The sequence below is a fragment of the Piliocolobus tephrosceles genome, chromosome X, assembly GCF_002776525.5.
Source record: "Piliocolobus tephrosceles isolate RC106 chromosome X, ASM277652v3, whole genome shotgun sequence".
In the NCBI taxonomy this organism is placed as follows: Eukaryota; Metazoa; Chordata; class Mammalia; order Primates; family Cercopithecidae; genus Piliocolobus; species Piliocolobus tephrosceles.
Window position 1 is genome coordinate 75,073,204 of NC_045455.1, and position 27,388 is coordinate 75,100,591.

At 40.4% G+C, this 27,388-nt stretch overlaps 1 protein-coding gene across 2 annotated transcripts in view; it reads left to right on the forward strand.

The window, feature by feature from the left end:
• Positions 1–27,388, forward strand: part of VWA8 (von Willebrand factor A domain containing 8) — a 390,434-nt gene that overhangs the window by 315,713 nt on the left and 47,333 nt on the right. The gene's annotated exons all lie outside the window — the stretch shown is intronic.

A 27,388-nucleotide genomic window follows, 5' to 3' on the forward strand; every position in this document is an offset into this window, starting at 1 on the left:
AAAATGCAGAAATCACCGGTCTTCTGTGTCGCTCGCGCTGGGAGTTGGAGACTGGAGCTGTTCCTATTCAGCCATCTTGCTCCGAATTTAACCTTTTTAACCCCCACAATGACCCTCTGAGGTAGGTGCCATTACTATCCTTGTTTTACAGATGAAGTGCCTTACACAGTTAATAGGTGTCAAGGACGAGGTTTGAATTCAAGGAAACTGGTTCCAATGTCTGTGCTTTTAACCATGTTAGAGGAAATTTTTGAGTAGCAGTAATACAGTGAGTCCTCACTTAACATAGTCAGCAGGTTCTTGGAAACTGTACTATTCTTGGAAACTTTAAATGAAACAATAAATAATGAAACCAGGTTTACCATAGGCTAATTGAGATAAACAAGAGTTAAGTTCCTACAGCCTATTTCTGGTCACAAAAAAATCACCTAACTTCTAAATAGAAACCCAAAACTCTCCTTATAGTGAACACTGAAATCAATGTAAGCTATGCATACATTTAATGAAAACAAGTAAGGTAACTATTTACCCAATTACTCCAGTTCAGGGCTGCAGTTAGCCAGAGCCTATTGTGGTGGCTCCTGGGAACCCATCTTGCACAGGAGGCCATCCCCCGCCTCGTGGGGCGTACTCACACACCCGCACTCACTCACACTGGAACCATGTAGACACACCAGTTAACCTAAAGTGCACAGCTTTGGGATGTGGGAGGAAACCAGAGTAGCTAGAGAACACACACAGGCATAGGGAGAGCATGCAGACCCCACACAGACAGCGGCCCTGGCCAGGAATCTGTGTTTTTTTCTCATTGACTTTATAATGAAATGCCTTTGAACAAAATATTATTCAAGGACCTGCTGTACATGTTTGCTAAGACTAGACAAAATATATATTTAATTATCCTAGAGAAGTGCATATGGGCCAGGCAAACTGCCTTTCTACACTCTGGTTTTTTACTTTGTTGTTTTTGTTTTTGTTTGGTACAAGATGCCTAGGTCTCACAGGTAGATTAGAGGCTCGTATGAAGAAAGCCTCTGAAAGAGCCAAGGGTTCTTCCAAGCTAAGAGGGTTCACCTCGCTTCCCTGGTAAAAATTGCTTTAATATAATGCACAATTTAAAAAAAAAAAAATCTGGGTAGTCAGCTACCATGCTAAAATTGTTGCCCTTAAATTCTGATGAAGTCTGTCTGTGTGAACTTAACAGGAGAAAGATATTGGGTTTTACCTATAATAAGAGGAAAGGAGATAGTGGATTCAGTCCTTCACAGATGCTTGCTCCTTAAGAGCTGCACTTGCCAAAAACTCACTTACCATGTTTCCTTGTGGGAGTGTTAGCCCTACTAGGGCCTCTTCCAACACAAATGAGCTACTGTATGAAATTAGAAAAAGGCTGTCCCACCGAGAGGATGGATTGCAAAGTGGGACCTCTCTGGGCAAACCGGTCAGAAAATAGAAAGAGCTGCTTTCTTTTGGCTACTCTCTTTAGAGCCTGGTGTTGGCGATGTGAGCATTGTGTGACTTTCAGCCCCACTCACACTGCCTCAGCCGAGACCCATCCTGTACAGCTCTAGGCAGCTGCCCCATTAGGGACACACCAACCAACTACACTGGCATTCATTAAGCTCTGTGGCTGTGTTAACTCATCCAAGACTAACATATGCAAACAACGTTAGCTCCCTAAGCCCTGTTAATAGTGGAAAGAGCCAGGGTGGAAGTGGCACTTGGAAGGAAACCCAGCTCTAGTCAATGAGAAGGAAGCTTCAGTCCTCATTCATTATTGATTCCTTCGACAACTATTTATTGAGGATCTACTATGCACCAGGCATTGTACTAAGTGACAGCTATTCAGGGATGAAAAGTCCTTGATAGCAAAATGGAGAGTGAGGAGTGTGATGACTGGCAATGGCTAGGAGTCCAGATCAGAAAAGTTCAGGATCACACAAACAGGCCCCTAAATAGAGAAAGGAAAAGGCAAGGAAACAAAATACAGGTTCATGCAGTAGGGAACCAAATTGGGACCCAGTTACCAGAAGGGAAATGTAAGGTGGAGGGCTGATTCCCAAGAGAAAAGGCAGTTTAGACAACAAGTGGACAAGAAGGGAGTGGACCAATAGCAGAATTAACTTGAGGCTGAGCAGCATTTGGGGCTAAGTGATCCTAGCTGTCAGGACCACCTTCGCCTAGAGTCTATAGAAGGACCTTAAAAAGCTGAAAATTGTGTATAATGCTCTAACTTTTAATAAAGAATCACTGTGAAAGTAGATCCCAGGAAATTTATCTTTTACAAGACAAAATTCGAAAGTTTGGACTTTTTTTTGGTTTTCTTGTTTTTTTTTTTGAGACGAAGTCTAGCTCTGTTGCCCAGGCTGGAGTGCAGTAGCACGATCTCAGCTCACTGCAACCTCTGCCTCCCGGGTTCAAGCAATTCTGTCTCAGCCCCCCGAGTAGCTGGGACCACAGGTGCCTGCCACCATGCCTGGCTAATCTTTGTATTTTTAGCAGAGATGGGGTTTCACCTTATTGGTCAGGTTGGTCTCAAACTCCTGACTGACCTCAGGTGATCCACGCACCTCAGCCTCCCAAAGTGCTGGGATTATGGATGTGAGCCACCGTGCCTGGCCAAACTGTGGACTTTTTTATTTCAAAATTCAAAAGATTCTGCATTTTCCTTTTTCTTTCTTTTTCTTTTCTTTTTTTATTTTTTATTTTTTATTTTTATTTTTGAGATGGAATCCCTCACTGTCACCCAGGCTGGAGTGCAATGGCACAATCTCGGCTCACTGCAGCCTTCGCCTCCCAGGTTCAAGTGATTCTCCTGCCTCAGTCTCCTGAGTAGCTGGGATTACAGGGGCCTGCCACCATGCCTGGCTATTTTTTGTGTTTTTAGTAGAGACAGGGTTTCACTATGTTGGCCAGCTGGTCTCGAACTCCTGACCTCGTGATCCGCCTGCCTCAGCATCCCAAAGTGCTGGGATTACAGGCATGAGCCACTGCGCCTGGCCTACATTTTCAAAAATGCTGTTACCATGGTCTTAAACACTTTATAGGCAAGCATGTATGCTTGTTTCTGTCAAATGGTGAGATGTGCGTAACTCACTGTTGCCCTTGGTGATTGCTGCCAAGAAACAGAGTTTAATTCAGCACCTAAATGGAGTAATTAACTCCTCCAAGAGGCTGGGTTATGTCTACATGTTCAGTTATTATAGGGTGATCATATAATTCTACTGATGAGACTGAAAGGAGTCATTTTAATAATTACGCTGAGACAACAGGCATTAACCAGAACTATTGTAGGCACAGCAAGACATATGACCAACTGGTTATTAGTCATTTGATTTCCATTTGTCTTATTTTATTTAGAAGATAGATTTGTAGAATCTCTCTGGTGTTTTAGAAATGTAAAATCAGAATATTTGGTCATATAAAACATGTGCATACCAAGGAAAGGTTTTCTACTTCCCCCACATATTGTTTTTTTTTCCATAAAAATCTTCTTTGCATTATAAACTTATAATGCATTCAAGAACACCATGCAGTATGAATACAGATGAGCACAGCTGCCTCCCTACCTAAGATCCTCTGCTTGTCAGGGGAGACATCATTCCCTCGGTGTCTCTTAATAAATAAGAGCAGAGCAGCCGTCTTAAAACTAATGAGCACCTCAGCAGTACTGGCCCCTCACCATTAGTAGACATTATAATAACTGTTTGCCAAAATGCTGAGCCAGTACACATATGGAGAGTCAGAATTCCAAAGAACTCCAGACATACTATGTATGTCCCTAGGCAAGTTACCCAGGCATTAAATTTCTGAAGAGATTTCAAAGTGAAATAATCTACCTGACTGGGACTAGTATTGTAATTTTCTGAAAAACCATCAACTCTCTAAATGCTTTGGAAAGTAATTAGTTGTCATAAAATTAATATATTAGTTTTAATGGGTTTTGTTTTATTTTTAAGATTGCCTTTTTGCTCTAAGCACCGCAATTCTTGCTCTAGTTGTTTACCCTAGGACATCCTTTCTCCCAGAAAACACTCCCAGCCATGCTCCCCGTATCTAACGCTCCAGCCCTGCTAGCCTTATCTTGCCCACAGACAACATAACTCTCCTGCCAGTCATCCTCATCCTTTGTCTTCATTCAGGGTGTGTGCTTGAAGATTTTAAAAGGAGGAGCAAAACAAGGTCATTTAGAATAGAATGTGTGCTTTGCAGTCTTAGCAAGTTCTCCTAAGCCCAGTGGTTATCGGAAATCAGGACAGGATAGGAGGACTTCTCAGACTTGATTCCACAATCTTCTGCCAGTTTGTGTTTATCTTGTCCTGTTTGTTTTTGTCTTACTCTTTTAAAATCAAACAAAACAGTGGTTTGGGTACTTGGCTTTAATAAATTGGAAATACCACTTTCCAAAAAAAGCCTCTAATATTTTATCACGATCAGGATGAACAACTGGATTGACTTATTGTCTGATAAAGTAAAGTGCTTTTTTTGTTGTTAATTGCCATCAAACAACAGATGAATCTGTAAAGAGTGTCAGACTTTGAAATGTATTGTATGTTCTATTTTGAACATAAACAAGTCAGAGATTGGATAGAAGCCCCAGTGTTAGCATTAAGCAACTAAATCACTAGGTAAAACTTTAGTGTGTTTTCAAATGGGTAAAAAGCTAGAAGTGGGCATTTTAACTAGCAAGCACATGATTTTTAAATCACTGAATTTGATCTCCTGTATGTTTCAGCTGATCTACCAACACTCTGAATGATTGCTTTTTCTTGCTAGATTGATTTATTTCCCCTCTTAGTCTAGCCATCTTTCAGGCTTAAAACATTCAGGTTTATTAAGCAAGGAGAATATCCTTAAAAATTTCATTGCATCTTGGTTTATGTAAGTCTACCAGCAGGAGTATTTTATCGCTCCCAGGAGGTGCCTATGAGCTATTTGGGTCTGGCTGCCTGTTAAACTATTTCTCTTTATTTATGGTCTATGTAACGTGAGGGAGAGCAGAAGTTGGCTCCTGTGGGCATTCCCTAAGCCTGGACATTGCTTTGCTCCTGCTAAAAACACTGACGTGAATAGACTGTCACAGACTCAAAGGTCACTTTTCCATTTTGTTCATATTGAGAAACACTCTAGATAATTATCTGTCTTTTGTACCTAAGAAGAATAGGAGCCGGGGGAGGGAGTTGTTTCATTTCCTTGAATATTCTTTGTTAGGCTACATAGGGCTCTCTTGAAATTGTAAACTAGAGCAGTGATGTGACCCACATACAGAGCACGCTTCCAAGCGTGGCCCACCCATTTGTTATGCTGACGTTTCTGGAAACACTTTGTTCTTTTTTTTCCCCCCCTCCAACTTTTATTTTAGGTTCCAGGAGTACACGTGCAGGTGAGTTACATGGCTAAATTGCATGTCACTGGAGTTTGGTGTACAGATTATGTTCTCACCCGGGTAGTGAGCGTAGTACCCAGTAGGTCGTTTTTTTATCTTCACCCTCCTCCCATCCCCCACCCTCACGTAGGCTCCATCATCTGTCACTCCCTTCTTTGCGTCCATGGGTCCTCAATGAAACCCTTTGTTCTTACAAAGATGCCTCACTTTATGCCGTGAGAGTCTTCCTCAGTGTGTATAAAGCCAATTTGTATAAATCAGATAGCATTTCTTCTTTGACATATTATTTATATAACCATTTCAAAGGTAGCATTTCTTGAAAGACACACTGTGTAATTCAGCTATGGACTGTGGGCTTTGGCCTCTAAGGTGCCTACAGGTTAGCAGGTGGAGAAAGCGTACGTGGATTAAGACTGATGCAGCGTAAAGGACAGTATGGAAAGGACAGAGAGCTCTGAGCACGCAGATGAATGAACGCATCTTTTGTTTGGGAAATTCAGGAACCACTTCTGAGGGGTATCATTTGCAGGATGGCTTTCCCTGTGTTCAAATACTTGCAATTTGTCCAAAATGTGGCTTTAGGTTTCACTGATTTAGCCTCCTTACTTTTTTATTCACATCTATCTAGCACTTAATAATTTCCAAATAGATTGTTAGGCTCCACAAAACTTTCATTTAAAGGAATGTGTTTAGAAATTTAAAAATTCTTCTGAGCTAAACAAAAAAAAGTATTTTAAGCCCAATTTCCATAATGACTTTTGTGCAGTCTTCATTTTTTTAAACCTCAAACTACTGTCACCTGCATTCTCAGACAATATTCCAGTCTTATGCTTCTCAGAGAAAATAGAAGATACCAGAAGGGAGCTCCTTTGACTTCCCAATCTCAGTTCTGCAAGCCCATCTGCAGCTGTACCAGCCTCTCCTGTCTCTTTTCAAAGGCCTGTCTTTCCTCCCTCCTGTTTAGGCACTGACTCCGTCCTTTGACACCTTTTTCTCTGGGATCACATTTTCTCTCCCTTATGGATTCCTCCCATCAGCATTTAAACATGCTCTAATATTTTTCTGAACCCCACAGATCTCACCTCCTATCACTCTAATTCATGTAATTCTAATCCCTTTTATAATAAAGCCTCATAAAGGGATTATCTACATGCACTGACTGCTTTCAGACCTCCATTCACTCACCTCTTATTCCAATAGGGCCCTGCCTCCTCCATCTGCAAAATTGCTCCTGCTGAAGTCACAAGTAACTTCCATGTTCTAAATTCAGAGGGCCCTTTCACTCATCATCTTATTTAGCCCTGAGTTGCATTAACTCAGCACACTCCCTCTTCATTAAAACCCAGTCTTCTCATGGCTTCCATGATAATCCCAGTCTCCTCTCAGCTTCCCTCTTGTCTGCTTCTTCTCAATCTCCTTCACCGATTCATTTCTCCCCTGAGCCCTTTTCACTCTAAATTCTCATTTCAGGTAACTCCTTTCACTTCCATGGTTTCAGGTGGTTAGTAGTTATAAAGTACATTAACAAATAAAATAGTCATAGATATGGTAGGAGTTTACAAAAATTTATAGTAAAAAAATAGAATGAGTTCTCCCTTTCTTCTGCTTTATTTAAAATAATTCTTTAATGCATCATATATTTGAATGGTAGTTTACATTTTTTCGAACTGTCTTTACATAGATATAAACAGGTTTCAAGCTGGAAATGTCATAAGGGGTCATGTCTGCATGCAACTCCGTTCATTCTGTAGATGCAGACACTGAAATCCAAAGCGATTAAGAATTTTTTTAGAGTCGCACACTGGTTTGTTTCTTATTTGAACCTCACCACTCCATGGGGGCGAATCTACTTATTACCATTTAAGAGAAGAGAACACCAAGATTTTGAGTGTTTGAATCTTGTATGAGGTTTCATAGCTCATAAGTGGTAGAACTAGAACTAAAACTCAAGTCACCTGGTTTCCAGCCTGCTGCCATGCATGATACTGCTTCTTTGCAATTTTAGGATTGTTGCAGTTAAATTATTTTTGCAACTGAGATTGTCTTTAAAAAGACAGAGACAAGCACAGCAATAACAATAACTGCATCATGTACTATTACAACATGGCATGATTGTGGGGAACGAAGACAGGGAGGAAGAGTTTTACATAATAAAGATTCTAAGTATGTATACTTAAAGATTGAGTTGGATTGTTAATTTGTTTTTTATACATGTGCATACCAATTACTGGTGAATCGGTTCCATAATGGTAAACACATTTCTCCCTGATGTTTTTAATAAGGAAGAATACATTCAGCAGTGATAAGTTCTAACTTCTCTGGTTATTGGGATTTTCACACAAATCTTGGTATGCTCTGATTGGTTTATTCTACTTTGATTTGGCAATGGGTGGGTTTTAAGATGAGTTAGGTTGTTATCATAAACCTCAATGAATATGTATCAGGCATGAAGGTTATTCTGGGTGCTGTAACAAGAGCTGTAGGATCACAGACAAGGGGCTCTTTATGGATTAATAAGCTATCACTTCATCACTTCTAACTCAGCACGCCCTTCTGCTGTTCCTTCTGCTGGAAATCTCCAGCCTCCTGCACTAATTCTTACTTGTTCTTCGAGGTTCCTCTTGAACACTACTTCTTCCAGGAAATTTTCTCTGACTCTTCTCCTGACCCCTAGCCTCTGGGGTAGGAGCTCTTCTGGTTTGCTCCACTACCCTATTGTGCTGACCCCTGGCTGGGGATCCCACCTGCTCTCTGCACTAATTATTGAGGGCAGATCCCCTCCCAGTTCTGGCTGAAAACTCCATGAAGTGGAGAACCAGGTCTCACTGGGCTTTGTATCCTCAGCATCTAGCAGAGTGCCTGATTCATAGTCAGGGCTTGTTAAATAAACTACAGGCAGGTATGCAGACTAACCGGTAAGGACGAAAGGGAGGCACTTAAAGCTTTATCTTAATTACGTTAATTACGTATGGACATAGTGTTTAAAATTAAATGTGTAAGACTTGTTATGAAAAACAGCTCAGATGCAAACACTTTCAACTCTTTTTGCTGGTGTATTTTTTGCCCCCATGTCTCTAAATAGCACACTTATGTTTCTTCTATCCATTTTAGCATTGTCTTTTTACTTCAACCATAGACATTCAGGATTGAGCACTCTTTCACTTCCCATCCCTACATATGATACACACTTAATATCTCCCTGTTCCTATTCCCTATCCCAATGTCAGATATGCATTTACCCCAGTAAATTCATAGTAGAATTTTCATTAGACTAGTGTTCAGATTTCACATTATAATAACTAAATAAAATATTGTCAATCAGCAGAACCACATAGTGTACTTGAATTACATTTCTGCCAACTGTTCCCCTCATTTTTTTAGGTGAAGAAAACTAAGAGAAGATAAGTCATTTTGGCCAAAACCACTTCACCAGTTAGTGCCAGAACGAGGATCAAAAGTCAGCTTCTAATTCCTGATAAAATGTTTTTTCCATGACATCAAGCTGCCTTTCAAAAAAATGTTTTTAACTTTAAAATCTTAGTGAACCAATTTGAAGAAAAGCTAAACTTTGATAAAATATATAAAAATATTATTTAAACCTAACTTTCCATTTTCTTCAAATTGATCCCTGGCGACTCTTAAACCAAAACTGAAGTAATTTATATAAGAGTCAAAGGAAAAAACCTAGAACTAGAAATAATTTAGTCTGTTTTTTGTTTGTTTGTTTGTTTGTTTTGTTTTGTTTTTCATTTTGAAGATGAAGAAACTAATGTGCAGAAAGATGAAATGACTTGTCTGGCATCACACAGAGAGTTATGGGCCACATTAGGCTAAAATGCAGGCTTCAACTTTCATCCCAGTGCTGTCTCTGCGATAAACTCCCACGCTCTCAAACACTGCTGATTCCTCTCAGGCTGTTTCCTTCATTTAAAATGTGTCTCTTACAGATTAGGGTTAATATAGATAACCTCAAACTCTATCTATATTAAACTTCTTCATCCCAAAAAATAATGCTGAGACATGACAGAATAAGTCAAAAATTGGGTATAAAGTGTGTTTCTGGAAACCAGGGTTCTGTTAAGCTACCTCACATGACTACAGAACTAGAACATTACACTGCGTTAGGTCTTGGGGTGCAATCATGTAGTAGAGGGAGACAGCCATGAAAAAATTCCTGATTGTCATAAAGAATTATAATAATGCAATAGAGGATAGTGCAGGCTGTGGAGGACACCAAGGAAGGTCTGGTGCCACCTTACTCACCCTACGAGACCCTGGGTTAATCCAGAGTCTCTTCACATAGTGTTCTTCCCTCTCCCCTCTGTATGATTCTCAGCATTGCCTGGTGACCAAGCCACGGCACCCATGGCCAAACATATGCAACTTCATGTCTCAAAGTTTGTGCTGCCTAAAGCCCTCGACCTCCCAGGCCTCCCAAGACTGGCACTGCTAAGGGAATTCTCAGATGGGGCACAGAGGGAGATAAGTGGGAGGGGTGTAGGGAGGAGGGAGCCACAGGAAGCAGAGGCAGGGGAACTTGTTAGAATGGCATCAGGACTCTAGTCTTTTTAGGAGTAAGAATTTCAGGGTATAAGTGGGAAACAGAGTTACATGGTTAAAGAAAATGGAGAACTAATACAAAGGAGGAAATGACCAACCCACCTGTGTTCAATTATAGAAACCCCTGATTAATTACAGTGATTACATGAATTGTTTGTGTGTTTCTGATTACCATGCAGCTCAATATCAGTGATACATCATGTAAATATATATCAGATCAGCTGTGCCCTGAATGTAATTAGAAAGCTTTAGTGATATTGAGTATTCTTAATTTGTTGCTCACATCATAAGAGCCTTCACAACCTAAAATTTAAAAAATGTTTCAAAAAGTAAAATCCAATGGTATTCTTTTCTCTTACCCCAAAGTTCCTGCTTTCTTTCTAACTTGCCCCCATAAGTTCCAGGAGAGCAGTTATCAGACTTCCATATATTATTGGTGGCTTATATACTACTGCAGTCATTCTGTGGCTTTGACACAGCCACAGTGGCAATGGCCATGCAGTCATTCATTTAGTCACTAGACATTTCCTCAGCTTCTGTGATGTACCAAGACTGTCCAGGTGCTGAAGATGTTAGGAAGAATAAGATGCAGTCCCTTCCCTCCAGATGTTTACACCTAGAATCCATACCAGGTTATGTATCTAGCCACATCTTCCTACATACCCTGTAGCACTGATTCATCGCAAGGCTATTTATCACTGAAATATTTCTTCAAAAAATGTATATATGTGGATGTATATATACATATGCACCTACATAAATGTACTATCACAAAAGAGTATATTATAGCTACTTCATGTGTCAAGTTTTCCCATGCTCCAAGTGCTGTTTCGTACTCTGAGCTGATTGGAGCCAGCACAGCAACCTGGAAGGTTCCCTCACACAGTAAGCCTCGAAGCCCAAAACCACAAATGCCCACAGCTACTGAGTGATGTGTCACCTGATCATAGTTGTGTGTGTGCAGTGCAGATGGCTTATTTCTCTATGGCCTTTCCTTATGTCATTATTTTGTATTCTTAGGAATAGTTTTGAACCATAGCGACAGTCAAAAAGTATGTAAGTGACAGTGCCCGGCCTGCTGGAAGCAAAGGGAGATTGTTATCACTGGGTGTTCCAACATATGTTTCACAGGAACTCCAGGTGCCTTGAGGACATGGTTGGAAAAACTCAGGGTAAACATCAGTAGGAAATGGATTCATAAGCATTATTGCAGCCTAAGATGGTAAACCAACAGTTGCAGGAAGCATCCTGGAAGAAATGATGGGTGACAGTATAATGTGACTTGTAGTAACAAAGAAAATGGAAAAAGCAGCAGCCAAGATTTGATGCTGGAAATACCTCTCCAGACAGACTATACCATCATAACCTGTCCACCACTAATTCAGCTAGCATCCCTGTCTCCAGAAAAGAATTCCTCATGCTAAATTCTTTTGCATGTAGGTGCTTCCAAGAATCTTTAGGATCTGGGTCATGTTAAATCCCCCTTTTGCTTCTACCTATGGTCATGGTAAGAATGGCTTTTCTACCTACCCTCCCTTTTCCTGGTACCCATACCACCTCAGAGAATCCTGTTGAGATGGAAAACAGAATAGCTTTTAAAAATGCCAAACCGGTTTTATATTTTGAGAAAAGCACAATGCTTCAGTGTGAGATTGAAGTCACCAGGCCAAGAAATGCCATGAGAGATCATTGAGCTTTAGTAATGAAATACATGGCATTAAATGTCTCTTGCCAGGACCACTTTGCATATACCAAAACCAAAACATTTGCATAGTATTTGCTGTAGTCAAGGTTGTTATGCTTTGCTAACTTCTTGCTTGGCTATGGAGGTCTGATGGCTGGGCTTTAATTTACCATAGTGTTGAATGTTAATCTTTTGAAGGCTCTTAAAAGAGGCAAAAATAGAAAGGGTAGACAGTGTGAAGACCTAACAGTTTGCCCTGCCCCTGCTGTCTCTCAATCTAATTAGCAATTGTTCTCGTGTGAGTTTTAATACTGAGTGTGAGTCTGTGAGGAGGCAGCAGAAAGGGTGCATTTCCATGCAGTAAGCCAGTGCTGTGCCAATTGTTTGCAATTTTTCAGCGTTTGTTTTTGACACTCACCTACACACAGTGATAACATTTGGTTTCCCTTAAAGATTTGTTTGTAAGTATAGCATCTTAATCTGTGAATCATCCTCTTGACTTTATTATTCTGCATTCCATATTCCCAGATTTTCCAAAAATCTTCTCCATCTTTGATTCCTACTTGAATTTAAATAGAAGAGAATGAATAAATAAGGTACTCTAAGTAAAATGAGCAGTTGCTTTGGATGAGTTCCTTAAGCTTATGATTTTATTTTGGACAGCCATTCAAACAGCTCTGTTTGGATCAGGACGTAAGAAGAGAGGTCATCACCTGTAGACTCAGAGGCCATGACAGGGAGTCCATGTAGGGCCCAGTGAGGAGCTCGGCCTGAAACTAAGTGAGCTGAGACCTTGGTAGGGGTCAAAGTCAAACTGCGGGTGAGGCACGACCAGGATTTAAGAACAACCCAGAGCCAACAGGGTTTCCTGCCCCTGTTAGAAGATGGCTCTCCAGGCCGGGCATAGTGACTCATGCCTGTAAGCTCAGCACTTTGGGAGGCTCAGGTGGGAGGATCGCTTGAGCCCAAAGGTTCAAGACCAGCCTGGCCAACATAGTAAAACCCCATCTCTACAAAAATATGCAAAAATTAGCTAGGTGTGGTAGCACGTGCCTGTAATCCCAGCTACTCGGGAGACTGAGGTGGGAGGATCACCTGAGCATGGGAATTTGAGGCTGCAGTGAGCCATGATCGCACCACTGCACTCCAGCCTGTGTGACAGAGTGAGACTCTGTCTCAAAAAATAAATGTAAAGAAGATGGCTCTCTGCTAACCAGTGGCCCTACTGTGTGCCAATTATGGGCTAGCAGGCAGAGCTGGAAAGAGTACCATCAGGCACCCAGATGACACTTTACTGTGGAAAAGATTGTATGCAGATTAAATTCTTAGTTTCCTGTCACTGAGCAGACTCCCATGCTTGCATTCAATACATATTTATTTAGCACCTCTTATGTACAAGGCTGTATGTATATACCACTGTTGACAACTACTACATCAGATAATAAAAGGCAAAGTAAAATATTAATAAACTGACTTTTTTCTCCTTTTATCCCAAGTCTGTAAAATATATGAAGTTTTGCTCATTGTCACTAGACTGGGTGTTTTTACTGCATCATAATAGCGCTCACTGAAGAAGGTCGTTCCAGTGAGAACGCTCTTTGTCAGAGATTTTATAAACTCAGAAAAATCATAAGGATGTGTATAGGGATGTGCTTCAGAACATCTAGATAGAAGGGGAGGGGGAGTGGCTTTGGTTATAGTTTCAAATGTTTTTAAATGTTTATCAAGCGTATCACTTGTGCTAGAAATCAAAATATTCTTAAGCCTCTATGAGTGTTCAAGCAGAAAGAAGGAGGAGGGTGAGACTGATTTGGATTGGTATAGAGAGAAGGAGGGTGAGACTGGGTTGGGTTGGTGTGGAGAGGTGGAGGGTGAGACTGAGTTGGGCTGGTATGGAGAGAAGGAGGGTGAGACTGAGTTGGGCTGGTGTGGAGAGGTGGAGGATGAGACTGGGTTGGGTTGATATGGAGAGGTGGAGGGTTAGACTGGGTTGGGTTGGTATGGAGAGGTGGAGGGTGAGGCAGAGTTGGGCTGGTGTGGAGAGGTGGAGGGTGAGACTGAGTGGAGTTGGTGTGGAGAGGTGGAGGATGAGACTGGGTTGGGTTGGTATAGAGAGGTTGGCAAAAGGGTCCAGCTCACAGTCAACAGGGAGGGGCTGATGGTTGATTCGAAGAAGCCCATGAGAAAGGAAAGAAACCCTTGCTATGCCAGAAGATAGGACTTCTGCAGGACAGACCATGGACCATTCATTCTCCTTCTCACCTGTAATATCACAAGTCGTCTTAATAGGCATTTGTCTAGGACTAGGGAATAGGCCTCATGTGCCCCCACCCCATCCCACTACCTCTGCCTCCTTACTGATTCTCAAACTTTCTAACAAAGAAAACAAAGCTTTATTTTTCAGTTAGTTGTAAAGGCACTTAAAATAGAAATGCCCACTGAGGTTAATTATTTAGTATGAATGAATATCAGCTACAGTATAATTTGTACATATGAGTGACCAAAAGTCAGATGCTTTTCTGCTTTTTAAGAGTGTTGTGGGATTAAAGAGAGCAGAGGGTCATTGAGTATTTGAAGGCAAATATTACCACCCAGCCAGGGAAGAACTGAAGATAAACTGCATACTTGATGGCTTTGCCAGAGATTGAAGTTGAAACACATAGAAGCTACCTGTGCAACAAAGGTATTTTTGTCATGTGTTATCATTGTAGGACGTGCTGGTTATTAATGAAAACTGGGTGGTGGTCAGCCTTTTTTGTTGTTGTTATTTAGCCAGTTGACTTCATATGAAAAAATGTCATTCCTAGGGAAATATTATGTGACTTTCATTGTATATATCTATGAAAGAAATTTCTTTTTTCAGTCTACTGTACACTTTTATTACAGTATTGAGAACATAATTACAATTTATTGATGTTAGCATATCAGGTTAGGGCAGTTGTTTTCTTGGCACGTTTAGAACTAGAAAATCAGGAAATAATTTTTATTGATCTCATAACAAGCATAAGAATATAGAGCTGAACAACTGGCCATTTGTAATTAAGGTGCTCTGTTCCCTCTAATTTTTAGAGTACAGTACAGTGTTATAGCTCTTTACTTTTTTTTCCTTCTGTATTTTATTTTAGGTTCAGGGGGTACATGTGCAGGTTTGTTACATGGGTAAGTTGTATGTCACTGGGATTTGCTGTACAGATGATTTTGTCACCCAGGTAGTGAGCATGGTAGGTAGTTTTTCAGTCTTCATCTCCTAACCTGCACCCTCAGCTAGGCCCTGGTGTTTGTTGTACACCCGTTTTTTTGTTTTTGTTTTTGTTTTTGTTTTTGAGACGGAGTCTTGCTCTGTTGCCAGACTGGAGTGCAGTGGTGCGATCATGGCTCACTGCAACCTCCGCCTCCTGGGTTCAAGTGATTCTCCTCCCTCAGACTCCCAAGTAGCTGGGACTATAGGCACGCACCACCACACTCAACTAATTTTTGTATTTTTAGTAGACATGGGGTTTCACCATGTTGGCCAGAATGGTCTCAATCTCTTGACCTCATGATCTGCCCGCCTTGGCCTCCCAAAGTGCTGGGATTACAGGCATGAGCCACCGTGCCCGGCCTGTTATCCCCTTTTTTGTGTCCATGTGTACTCAGTGTTTAGTTCCCACTTATAAGTGAGAGCATGCACTATTTGACTTTCTGTTCCTGCATTAATTTGCTTAGGATAATGGCCTCTAGCTGCATTCATGTTGCTACAAAAAACATGATTTTATTCTTTTTTATGGCTGCATAGTATTCTAGGGTGTACATGTACCACATTTTCTTTATCCAGTCCACTGCTGATGGGTGCCTAGGTTGATTTAATGTCTTTGCTATTGTGAAAAGTGCTACAGTGAACATACATGCACATTATAAATGTGTATAAATGTGTGCACATAATTTATGTATATGCACTTTATAAATGTGAATTTATATTCCTTTGGGTATGCACCCACTAATGGGATTGCTGGATTGAATGGTTGGTAGTTCTGTCTTAAGATCTTTGAGAAATCTCCAAGCTGCTTTCCATGGTTACTGAACTAATTTACATTCCCACCAGCAGCGTATTAGTGTTCCCTTTTCTCTGTTACCTCTTTGGCATGTGTTATTTTTTTACTTTCTTGTTTTGTTTTGTTTTTTGGAAGGAATGAAGGGTTTTATTGAAAATGAAAGTACACTCCACAGCGTGGACCTGAGCATAGGAGCTCAAAGGCTCTGTTACAGAGTTTTTGTGAGTTTAAATACCCTCTACTTGGGGTACACCCTATGTAAATGAAGAGGATGACGTAAAGTTACAAAGTCATTTACTTGGTGTATGACCTTTGGAGAGGGCATTTCCTGTTATAACTGAAGTGTGAATCGGCCTATGTTCCCTGCTTCCAGACTCTATTTTCCTGTGTCATCTCCCTACTTAGAGATGTGATCCTCATAAATCTTTATGGGAGGGAGAGGGACCGATGGTCTTTTTTTCTGTAACTGCTTCATGCTGACTTGGGGCGTAGTCTCTACCTATTGGGAATCACGGAACTCTCACCCTGCTCCATCTAGTGGAGGCAGGGTAGTTTCTTGATGGCCAGTGGTGGTGTCTTCACCTGGAACTGGCTGGAGCCTTTGTTGCATGATCACCTGAAGCTTGATGGTCTCTCATGATTCCAATGGGTGCACTGTTCCAAAAATGTGGAGGGGTTCAGTTGCAACACCATGAACCCGAAGTTCAAGGTCCCGAAGTTTTGTTGTAGTATGGATGGCAAGGGCAGTCTTTCTCTGATGTTTCCAGAAGATTCAAACCAGAAAAAGCTTTTACCCCTTTTGCCAGCATGCCAGGCTTCTAGGTTCTCTCTCCCCGAGCAGCTGTAGCGAACCTGCTTGACTCTTCCTCCTGTCTGGTTCACCAAAATATGTTAACAGGGGAGGGTGTCCAAGTTATTGGCATCTTGAACAAAGAATTGGACAAAACACACAAAGGAAGCAAGGAAGGAATGAGGAGTTTTATTGAAAATGAAAGTACACACTGCAGTCTGGGAGCAGGCCTGAGCATAGGGGCTCAAAGGCTACTTTTTGACTTTTTAATAATGGCCATTCTTACTGGTGTGAGATGTTGTCTCATCATGGTTTTGATTTGCATTTCTCTAATAATTAGTGACATAGAACATTTTTTCGTATGCTTTGTGGCCACGTGTATGTCTTCTTTTGAGAAGTGTCTCTTTGCTTATTTTTTAATGAGTTGTTTGTTTTTTTGCTTGTTGATTCATTTAAGTTTCTTGTAGATTCTGTTGGATGCATAGTTTGCAAATACTTTCTCCCATTCCATAGGTTGTCTCTTTACCCTGTTGATAGTTTCTTTTGCTGGGAAGAAACTCTTTAATTAGGTTCCACTTACCAATTTTTGTTTTTGCTGCAATTGCTTTTGGAGTCCTTGTCATGAAATCTTTGCGAAGGCCTATGTCCAGAGTAGTATTTCCTAGATTTTTATCTAGGGTTTTTATAGTTTTAGGTTTTATGTTTAAGTCTTTAATCTATCTTGAATTGATTTTTGTATGTAGCGAAAGGTAGGGATCCAGTTTCAATCTTCTGCATATGGCTAGCCAGTTATTCCAGCACCATTTATTGAATAAGGAATCCTTTCCCCATTTCATGTTATGGTTGGCTTTGTCAAAGATCAGATGGTTGTAGGTGTGCAGCTTTACTTTGGGGTTCGTTAACATGCTCCATCGATGTATGCATCTGTTTTTATACCAATACCATGCTGTTTTGGTTACTGTAGCCTTGTACTGTAGTTTGGAATTGGGTAGTGTGATCCCTATGGGTTTGTTCTTTTTGCTTAGTGTTGTTTTGGCTATTTGGCTCTTTTTTGGTTCCTTATGAATTTTAAAAGAGCCTTTTCTAATTCTGTGAAAAAATGACATTGGTAGTTTGATAGGAATAGCATTGAATCTGTAAATTATTTGGGGCAGCATAGCCATTTTAGCAATATTGATTCTTCCTATCCATTAGCATGAAATGTTTTTCCATTTGTTTGTGTCATCTCTGATTTATGAGTGTTTGATTTGTGTGTGTTTGTGTCATCTTTCAGCAGTGTTTGTAATCTCATTGTAGAGATCTTTCACCTCCCTGGTTAATTATATTTCTAGGTATTGTACTCTTTTTGTGGCTATTGTGAATGGGATTGCATTCTTGATTTGGCTATCAGTTTGGACATTATTGATGTATAGAAATGTTACTGATGTTTGTACATTGATTTTGTATCCTGAAATTTTACTGAAGTTGTTTATCAGTTCTGGGAGCCTTTGGGCAGAGATTACAGGGTTTTGTAGGTATAGAATCATATCATTGGAGAAGAGAGATGTTTGCTTTCTGTCTTCCTATTTGGATGCCTTTTACTTCTTCATCTTGCCTGATTGCTCTGACTAGGACTTCCAGTGCTATGTGGAATGGGAGTAATGAGAGGGCATCCTTGTCTTGTTTCGATTCTCAAAGAGAATGCTTTCAGCCTTTGCCCATTCAGTATGATGTTGGCTGTGGGTTTGTCATACATGGCTCTTATTATTTTGAGGTGTGTTTCTTTAATGCCTAGTTTGTTGAGGGTTTTAACATGAAGGGATGTTGAATTTTATTGAAAGCCTTTCCTGCATCTATTGAGATGATCATGTGGTTTTTGTTTTTAGTTCTGTTTATGTGCTTAATCATATTTATTGATTTGTATATATTGAACCAGCCTTGCATCCCAGGATTAAAGCCTACTTGATTGTGCTAGATTTGCTTTTTGATGTGCTGCTGGATTCGATTTGCTAGTATTTTGTTGAGGATTTTTGCATCTATGTTCATCAGGGATATTGGCCCGAGGTTTTCTTTTTTCATTGTGTCTCTACCAGGTTTTGACATCACAATGATGCTAGCTGCATAGATTGAGTTAGGGAGAAGTTCCTCCTCCTAGATTTTTTGAGAATCATTTCAGTAGGATTGGTTCCAGCTCTTCTTTACACATTTGGCATAATTCAGCTGTGAATCCTTCTGGTCCAAGGCTTTTTCTAGTTGGTAGGTTTTTTATTACTGGTTCAATTTCTGAACATGTTATTGGTCTGTTCAGGTATTCAGTTTCTTCCTGGTTCAATCTTGTGAGGTTGTATGTTTCTAAGAATGTATCCGTTTCTTCTAGGTTTTCTAGTTTGTATGCAGAGAAGTGTTCATAATAGTCTCTGAGGGGTTTTTTGTATTTCTCTGGGGTTGGTGGTAATGTCACCTTTGTCATTTCTCATTGTGTTTATTTGGATCTTCTCTCTTATTTCTTTATTAATCTAGCTAGCCATCTATCAATCTTATTTTATTCCTATGAAAGAAATTTCTAACCTGTAGGTACAATAACCTCAGACAATATTTTGTTTTAGGCAGATATATTCAGAACCTTATCATAGCCTGTATCATCTTGTGCATTCCCCTTTACACAATATCCTTCTAGAAGCAAAGATCCTGAGTCAGAAATCTCTGTATCCCACCTGAGTACTAGATGGACCAGACACATACACAGGTATGTTTGCACAAGAGTATAAGTGAATGAATATATTCAGTTGCCTGCTAATCAATCAAGAAGAGAGTAGGCAACTGTAATAATTAGGATTTCTGTGCTGATGTTGTTATGGTATTTTTAATGTCAGAAAATTCAAAACATGTCTTGTTAGAAGTAGGACAGTCTCAGGAAGATCAAGACAGTAGCTTCTGCCCTGCTGCCTCTCGTTCATCCCTTAATACGTGAATCAGTTAGTTTGCTTGCAATTGACTCCAAGTAGCAGAAAACCCAAATAACAATGGCTTAACTATAAGGCCATGTATTATTTACTTATGTAGGCGATTAGAGGCAAGTGACTTCATGGCTGGTTCAGCAGCTCAACAATGTCATTGGGGCATAGACTCTTCCAGCCTTCCCATCTGCCATCCTCTTGTTAACACATGGTCACCATGTGGATGCTACAGCTCTATGCATCATATTCTCACTCAGCTGTGTCCCAAGGCAGGAAGTGGGTGTATGTGTATGTGTATGTGTGTATGTTGGAGGAGATGAGAGAGCAGTGCATCCAGGACAGTGAGAAGCTCTTCTCACAACCATCTTTTCTTCTACCTGGGAAGGCTTCCTAGAAGCCTCCTGGCAGACTTTCTCTCACATCTCAGGCCACATGGCTTCCCCTGCACCAGTCACTGGCTAAGGGGAATGGGATTATTGTGCTTAATTCCAGCCAAGTATGATATATCTGACTTCTGTTTAAAAGGAAAAAAGAGGGAATGAATGTGAGGTAGGCAACTAGAAATGTCTGCTTCTCCAGCTGTGTTGTCCAGTCATACCTCCAAAAGCTCACTTTTCTTCCAGGATTATATTCTGGCTATTTTTATCATTTTATTGATGGTTTTTAGAAGTCATGAACTCAAGGAGGAGCCTAAAATATATGGGCCTTGCCCAGAATTACAGGGCTTCAGTGAGTCATGTCCCTTCCCTGTGCTGGCTTTACTCCGGAATGTTTTATGAGATGTAATTTACAAGATCCATGTTTTTTCCATTTTAATTGACATATAAGAGGATAATGATTCTTACGATTATAGCACACTTACCTTTAAAAAAGCAGATTGTGTCAGCTGTGAGAAGCACATCAAGGGGCTCAGCATTGGGTTGCATCAAAAGTTATAAGAGGCCATAATATTTTCTTTTTGGGGGAAATTTTTGATCCCGTTAAGTGAATTCAGTACTGTTTATTTCAGTAATTGGAATTACTTACTTGAGCATTTTCTAAATGAAACCAGCTCTCAAAGGAAGTACATTTCAAATGCTTTTCAACACGTACATGAAAGCAAACAGCAGCTTATCAATTTTCTGAATGACTAGTGGCTGTCTAGCACATGGCTGTCCCCAAAAACAAAATTCCTCAAATGATAAGCCTCCCCGAGTGTATGTTCCAGTTTCTTTCTGTCCTGGGTTGGACTGTCCTAGAATTCCTGACTTGCATCTTTTATGAATCATTGTCAATTGATGTAAGAGATGTCCTAAAATGGCTTTGAAAACTTCTTGACGTATGTACTCCTCCCATCCACCTAAAGAAATATATTCCTGTGAGTGAGTGGCATTCATAAAATGACACAAAATTAGATAAGCTCTGTAAATGCCTTGCTTCTAGATAAACATCCCTGGAATTGTATGGTGTACATTTCCCTGGAGCATATCAGGTTTTGACTGATGTTTGTTTTTGTCAAGAATTTGTCGATTTTGAAACATCTCTGGGCTCCCATTTGGGGTTGGTGTGGAACTGCCTTGTGTTGGCAATGTATACAGCCCCATTTCCCAGCAGATGGCCTGGCAAGACACACATGTGGCAAAGAACATGCCAGTTCCTTTCTGCCCAGAAATTTTATCGCCTGTCTTTTGCCTCCCTGATGGCCATTATAGGTTTTTTTGCAACTTCAAAAGCATAATTTTGAAGGTAACTGAGGGAGGCTACTTGAGGGGCCTTTTCTTTTACCTCGTGCCTTCATTTGTAGTACTGACTTTTTTATTTTTTTTTTTAATACTTTAAATTCTAGGGTACATGTGCATAACGTGCAGGTTTGTTACATATGTATACTTGTGCCATGTTGGTGTGCTGCACCCATCAACTCGTCAGCACCCATCAATTCGTCATTTATATCAGGTATAACTCCCAATGCAATCCCTCCCCTCTTCCCCCCCACATAGGCCCCGATGTGTGATGATCCCCTTCCCGAGTCCAAGTGATGTCATTGTTCAGTTCCCACCTATGAGTGAGAACATGTGGTGTTTGGTTTTCTGTTCTTGTGATAGTTTGCCAAGAATGATGGTTTCCAGCTGCATCCATGTCCCTACAAAAAGGACACAAACTCATCCTTTTTTATGGCTGCATAATATTCCATGGTGTATATGTGCCACATTTTCTTAATCCAGTCTGTCACAGATGGACATTTGGGTTGATTCCAAGTCTTTGCTATTGTGAATCGTGCCGCAGTAAACATACGTGTGCATGTGTCTTTATAGCAGCATGATTTATAATCCTTTGGGTATGTACCCAGTAGGGGGATGGCTGGGTCATATGGTACTTAAAAGTCTGTTCTCTTACAGCAGAATAACTGGATTGTGTGAAATGTCTTAGGGTGATAATATTTGATGAAAGTAAAGTTAGAAGACATGTGGGAATTTGCCCTTCACACCTCTTCTGGTTTTTTAAAACTTATTTTTAAACAGTGTACCAGAATACACACACATGCCCCACAAAGTGAGGAATGGTGTTCAGAATGGTTCTTCCAATTTGTAGACTATTTTTGGAACTTCTCTTTTAGAATTAGCCTATAGAAGAGTCTTAACGCTTATAAGCAAACTATGGATGCTCCTTGACTTCTGGTAGGCTTACATTCCAATAAACCTATTAGAAATATGGTAAGCTGAAAATGTATTTAATACACCAAACCTACCAAACTGCATTGCTTAGCCTAGCCTATCTTAAACATGCTCAGAGCACTTACATTAGCCTACAGTTGAACAAAACCATCTAACATAAAGCCTATTTTACAATAGTGTTGAATATCTCATATAACTTATTAAATATTATACTAAAAGTGAAAAGCAAAAGGGTTGTATGCGTGATTGAAGTATGATTTCTATTGAATGTGTGTATTGCTTTCATCCCGTTGTAAAGTTGAAAAGTTATAAGTCAAACCATTGTAAATGAGAAGCTGTCAGTTGTCTCATTATTGTATAATTGTACCTGGTTTTGATGAAAACCCTACTTTGATCACCTTATTTACCAGATTTGAAATCATTGAATCAGTCACAGCACATCAATGCTGGGTGTAATAGTATAAATAATTTAGTTTAACCCCTTAGTTTCTGATGCAAAAGTGATGGTCTGGAGAACTTACTTGACTTGCCGAAGTTTACCAGCAAGTTAGCATATAGCTTCCAACAGAAATCAACTCTAAGTATCATTTGACTATTTATTAAAAATCAAATGTTTTTAAAGAATACATAAATGTCACTATGAAAGATACTAAAAATCAGTCATAGATTCTGAAGATCCTTCTGAAAGCAGCCCAGAAGTCCCTGGGGCTGTGGCAGGACTATTGTAAAACTTGTGTCTTTCATTTAAAGCAGTGTGTAGAGGGAAATTTATAGCACTAAATGCCCACAAGAGAAAGCAGGAAAGATCTAAAATCAACACCCTAACATCACAATTAAAAGAACTAGAGAAGCAAGAGCAAACACATTCAAAAGCTAGCAGAAGGCAACAAATAACTAAGATTAGAGCAGAACTGAAGGATATAGAGACACAAAAAAATCCTTCAAAAAATTAATGAGGCCGGGCGCGGTGGCTCAAGCCTGTAATCCCAGCACTTTGGGAGGCCGAGACGGGCGGATCACGAGGTTAGGAGATCGAGACCATCCTGGCTAACACGGTGAAACCCCGTCTCTACTAAAAATACAAAAACTAGCCGGGCGAGGTGGCGGGCGCCTGTAGTCCCAGCTACTCGGGAGGCTGAGGCAGGAGAATGGCGTAAAACCGGGAGGCGGAGCTTGCAGTGAGCTGAGATCCAGCCACTGCACTCCAGTCCGGGAGACAGAGCGAGACTCCGCCTCAAAAAAAAAAAAAAAAAATTAATGAATCCAGGAGCTGGTTTTTTGAAAAGATCAGCAAAATTGATAGACCGCTAGCAAGACTAATAAAGAAGAATCAAATACAAGCAATAAAAAATGATAAAGGGGATATCACCACCGATCCCACAGAAATACAAACTACCATCAGAGAATACTATAAACACCTCTATGCAAATCAACTAGAAAATCTAGAAGAAATAGATAAATTCCTGGACACATACACCCTCCCAAGACTAAACCAGGTAGATGTTGAATCCCTGAATAGACCAATAACAGGCTCTGAAATTGAGGCAATAATTAATAGCCTACCAACCAAAAAAAGTCCAGAACCAGACAGATTCACAGCTAATTCTACCAGAGATACAAAGAGGAGCTGGTATCATTCCTTCTGAAACTATTCCATTAATAGAAAAAGAGAGAATCCTCCCTAACTCATTGTATGAGGCCAGCATCATCCTGATACCAAAGCCTGGCAGAGACACAATAAAAAAAAGAGAATTTTAGACCTATATGCCTGACGAACATCAATGCGAAAATCCTCAATAAAATACTGGCAAACTGAATCCAACAGCACATCAAAAAGCTTATCCACCACGATCAAGTTGGCTTCATTCCTGGGATGCAAGGTTGGTTCAACATACGCAAATCAATAAACATAATCCATCACATAAACAGAACCAAAGACAAAAATCACATGATTATCTCAGTAGATGCAGAAAAGTCCTTCAACAAAATTCAACAGCCCTTCATATAAAAAATGTCCATAAACTAAGTATTGATGGAACATATCTCAAAATAATAAGAGCTATTTATGACAAACCCACAGTCAATATCATACTGAATGGGCAAAAACTGGAAGCATTCCCTTTGAAAACTGACACAAGACAGGGATGCCCTCTCTCACCACTCCTATTCAACATAGTGTTGGAAATTCTGGCTAGGGCAATCAGACAAGAGAAAGAAATAAAGGGTATTCAGTTAGGAAAAGAAGAAGTCAAATTGTCCCTGCTTGCAGATGACATGATTGTATATTTAGAAAACCCCATTGTCTCAGCCCAAAATCTCCTTAAGCTGATAAGCAACTTCAGCAAAGTCTCAGGATACAAAATCAATGTGCAAAAATCACAAGTATTCCTATACACCAATAACAAACAGAGAGCCAAATCATGAGTGAACTCCCATTCACAATTGCTTCAAAGAGAATAAAACACCTAGGAATCCAACTTACAAGGGATGTGAAGGACCTCTTCAAGGAGAACTACAAACCACTGCTCAACGAAATAAAAGAGTACACAAACAAATGGAAGAACTTTCCATGCTCATGGACAGGAAGAATCAATATCATGAAAATGGCCATACTGCCCAAGGTAATTTATAGATTCAATGCCATCCCCATCAAGCTACCAATGACTTTCTTCACAGAATTGAAAAAAACACTACTTTAAAGTTCATGTGGAACCAAAACAGAGCCCACATTGCCAAGACAATGCTAAGCCAAAAGAACAAAGCTGGAGTCATCATGCTACCTGACTTCCAACTATACTACAAGGCTACAGTAACCAAAACAGCATGGTACTGGTACCAAAACAGAGATATAGACCAATGGAACAGAACAGAGGCCTCAGCAATAACACCACACATCTACAACCATCTGATCTTTGACAAACCTGACAAAAACAAGAAATGGGGAAAGGATTCCCTATTTAATAAATGGTGCTGGGAAAACTGGCTAGCCATGTGTAGAAAGCTGAAATTGGATCCCTTCCTTACACCTTAGACAAAAATTAATTCAAGATGGATTAGAGACTTAAATGTTAGACCTAAAATCATAAAAGCCCTAGAAGAAAAGCTAGGCAATACCATTCAGGACATAGGCATGAGCAAGGACTTCATGACGAAAACACCAAAAGCAATGGCAACAAAACCCAAAATAGACAAATGGATCTAAATAAACTAAAGAGCTTCTGTACAGCAAAAGAAACTACCATCAGAGTGAACAGGCAACCTAAGGAATGGGAGAAAATTTTTACAATCTACCCATCTGACAAAGGGCTAATATCCAGAATCCACAAATAACTTAAATTTACAAGAAAAAATCAAACAACCCCATCAAAAAGTGGGCAAAGGATATGAACAGACACTTTTCAAAAGAAGATATTTATGCAGCCAACAGACACTTGAAATAATGCTCATCATCACTGGTCATCAGAGAAATGCAAATCAAAACCACAATGAGATACCATCTCACACCAGTTAGAATGACAATCATTAAAAATTCAGGAAACAACATGCTGGAGATAACTGGAGAAATAGGAACGCTTTTACACTGTTGGTGGGAGTGTAAACTAGTTCAACCATTGTGGAAGACAGTGTGGCAATTCCTCAAGGATCTAGAACTAGAAATACCATTTGACCCAGCGATCCCATTACTGGATATATACCCAAAGGATTATAAATCATGCTACTGTAAAGACACATGCACACGTATGTTTATTGCAGCACTATTCACAATAGCAAAGACTTGGAACCAACCCAAATGTCCATCAATAATAGACTGGATAAAGAAAATGTGGCACATATACACCATGGAATACTATGCAGCCTTAAAAAAGGATAAGTTCATGTCCTTTGCAGGGACATGGATGAAGCTAGAAACCATCATTCTCAGCAAACTATCGCAAGGATAGAAAACCAAACACTGCATGTTCTCACTCACAGGTGGGAATTGAACAGTGAGAACACTAGGACACAGGGTGGGGAACATCACACACTGGGGCCTGTCGTGGGGTGGGTCTTGGGGAGGGATAGCATTAGGATAAATACCTAACATAAATGACAAATTAATGGGTACAGCAAAGCAACATGGCACATGTATACTATATGTAACAAACATGCACATTGTGCACATGTACCCTAGAACTTAAAGTATATAAAAAATAAAAATGAAATAAAAAATAAATCATGTCTTTGTTTAAAAATAAAGTATCTTCTTATTATATTTTTTTAAAAAAATGTATCTTGGCACAGTGGCTCATGCCTGTAATCCCAGCACTTTGGGAGGCTGAGGCGGGTGGATCACTTGAGGTCAGGAGTTCAAGACCAGCCTGGCCAACATGGTGAAACCCCGTTTCTACTAAAAATAAAAAAATTAGCTGGGCATGGTGGCAGGTGCATGTAATCCCAGCTGCTTGGGAGGCTGAGGCCGGAGAATTGCTTGAACCTGGGAGAAGGAGGTTGCAGTGAGCCAAGATCCTACCACTGCAGTCTAGGCTGGGAGTTTTTCTCTTAAATGTTTCTAGCTATCTTGCTTGTTTAAGAAAACAGGAGGAGGCCGGGCGCGGTGGCTCACGCCTGTCATCCCAGCACTTTGGGAGGCCGAGACGGGCGGATCACGAGGTCAGGAGATCGAGACCATCCTGGCTAACACAGCGAAACCCCGTCTCTACTAAAAATACAAAAAACTAGCCGGGCGAGGTGGCGGGCGCCTGTAGTCCCAGCTACTCGGGAGGCTGAGGCAGGAGAATGGCGTAAACCCCGGAGGCGGAGCTTGCAGTGAGCTGAGATCCGGCCACTGCACTCCAGCCTGGGTGACAGAGCGAGACTCTGTCTCAAAAAAAAAAAAGAAAACAGGAGGAAAAATTATTTTCACCCATTTTTAGAGCATGATTATGTGTGTGGAATTTATATCAATTGTCATGTCTGCCTGCTAAATTTTCTTGGAGTATGCTGAAGTTTTGGCAAAAATTTTGTTGGTGCTGCCAAAGCTATTTGCAGAAAAGCCCAGCTAATTAAAATCCCTACGATGTCGTGACACTTGAAATGAACCAACTTGGACATAAGACAGTAGAAGTTATGTTGATTTTATTCTTAATGGCCATTTTGTTTGCGAAGACCTCAAATTACCTACCTAACTGCATTAATCCCAACATCAAGAATGAAAAACCCAGGTACCAACATGGAATGGTTAACTCTAAAGACCGACTTCAGGCCCATTTATTTGTAAGCTCTCTTGTTCCCCTGTAAGCAGTTTGAGGGCAGGAACCAATCCTCCATGGCTTTGTAGGCCCCACGGTACCTCACAGAATGTCCCATCAGT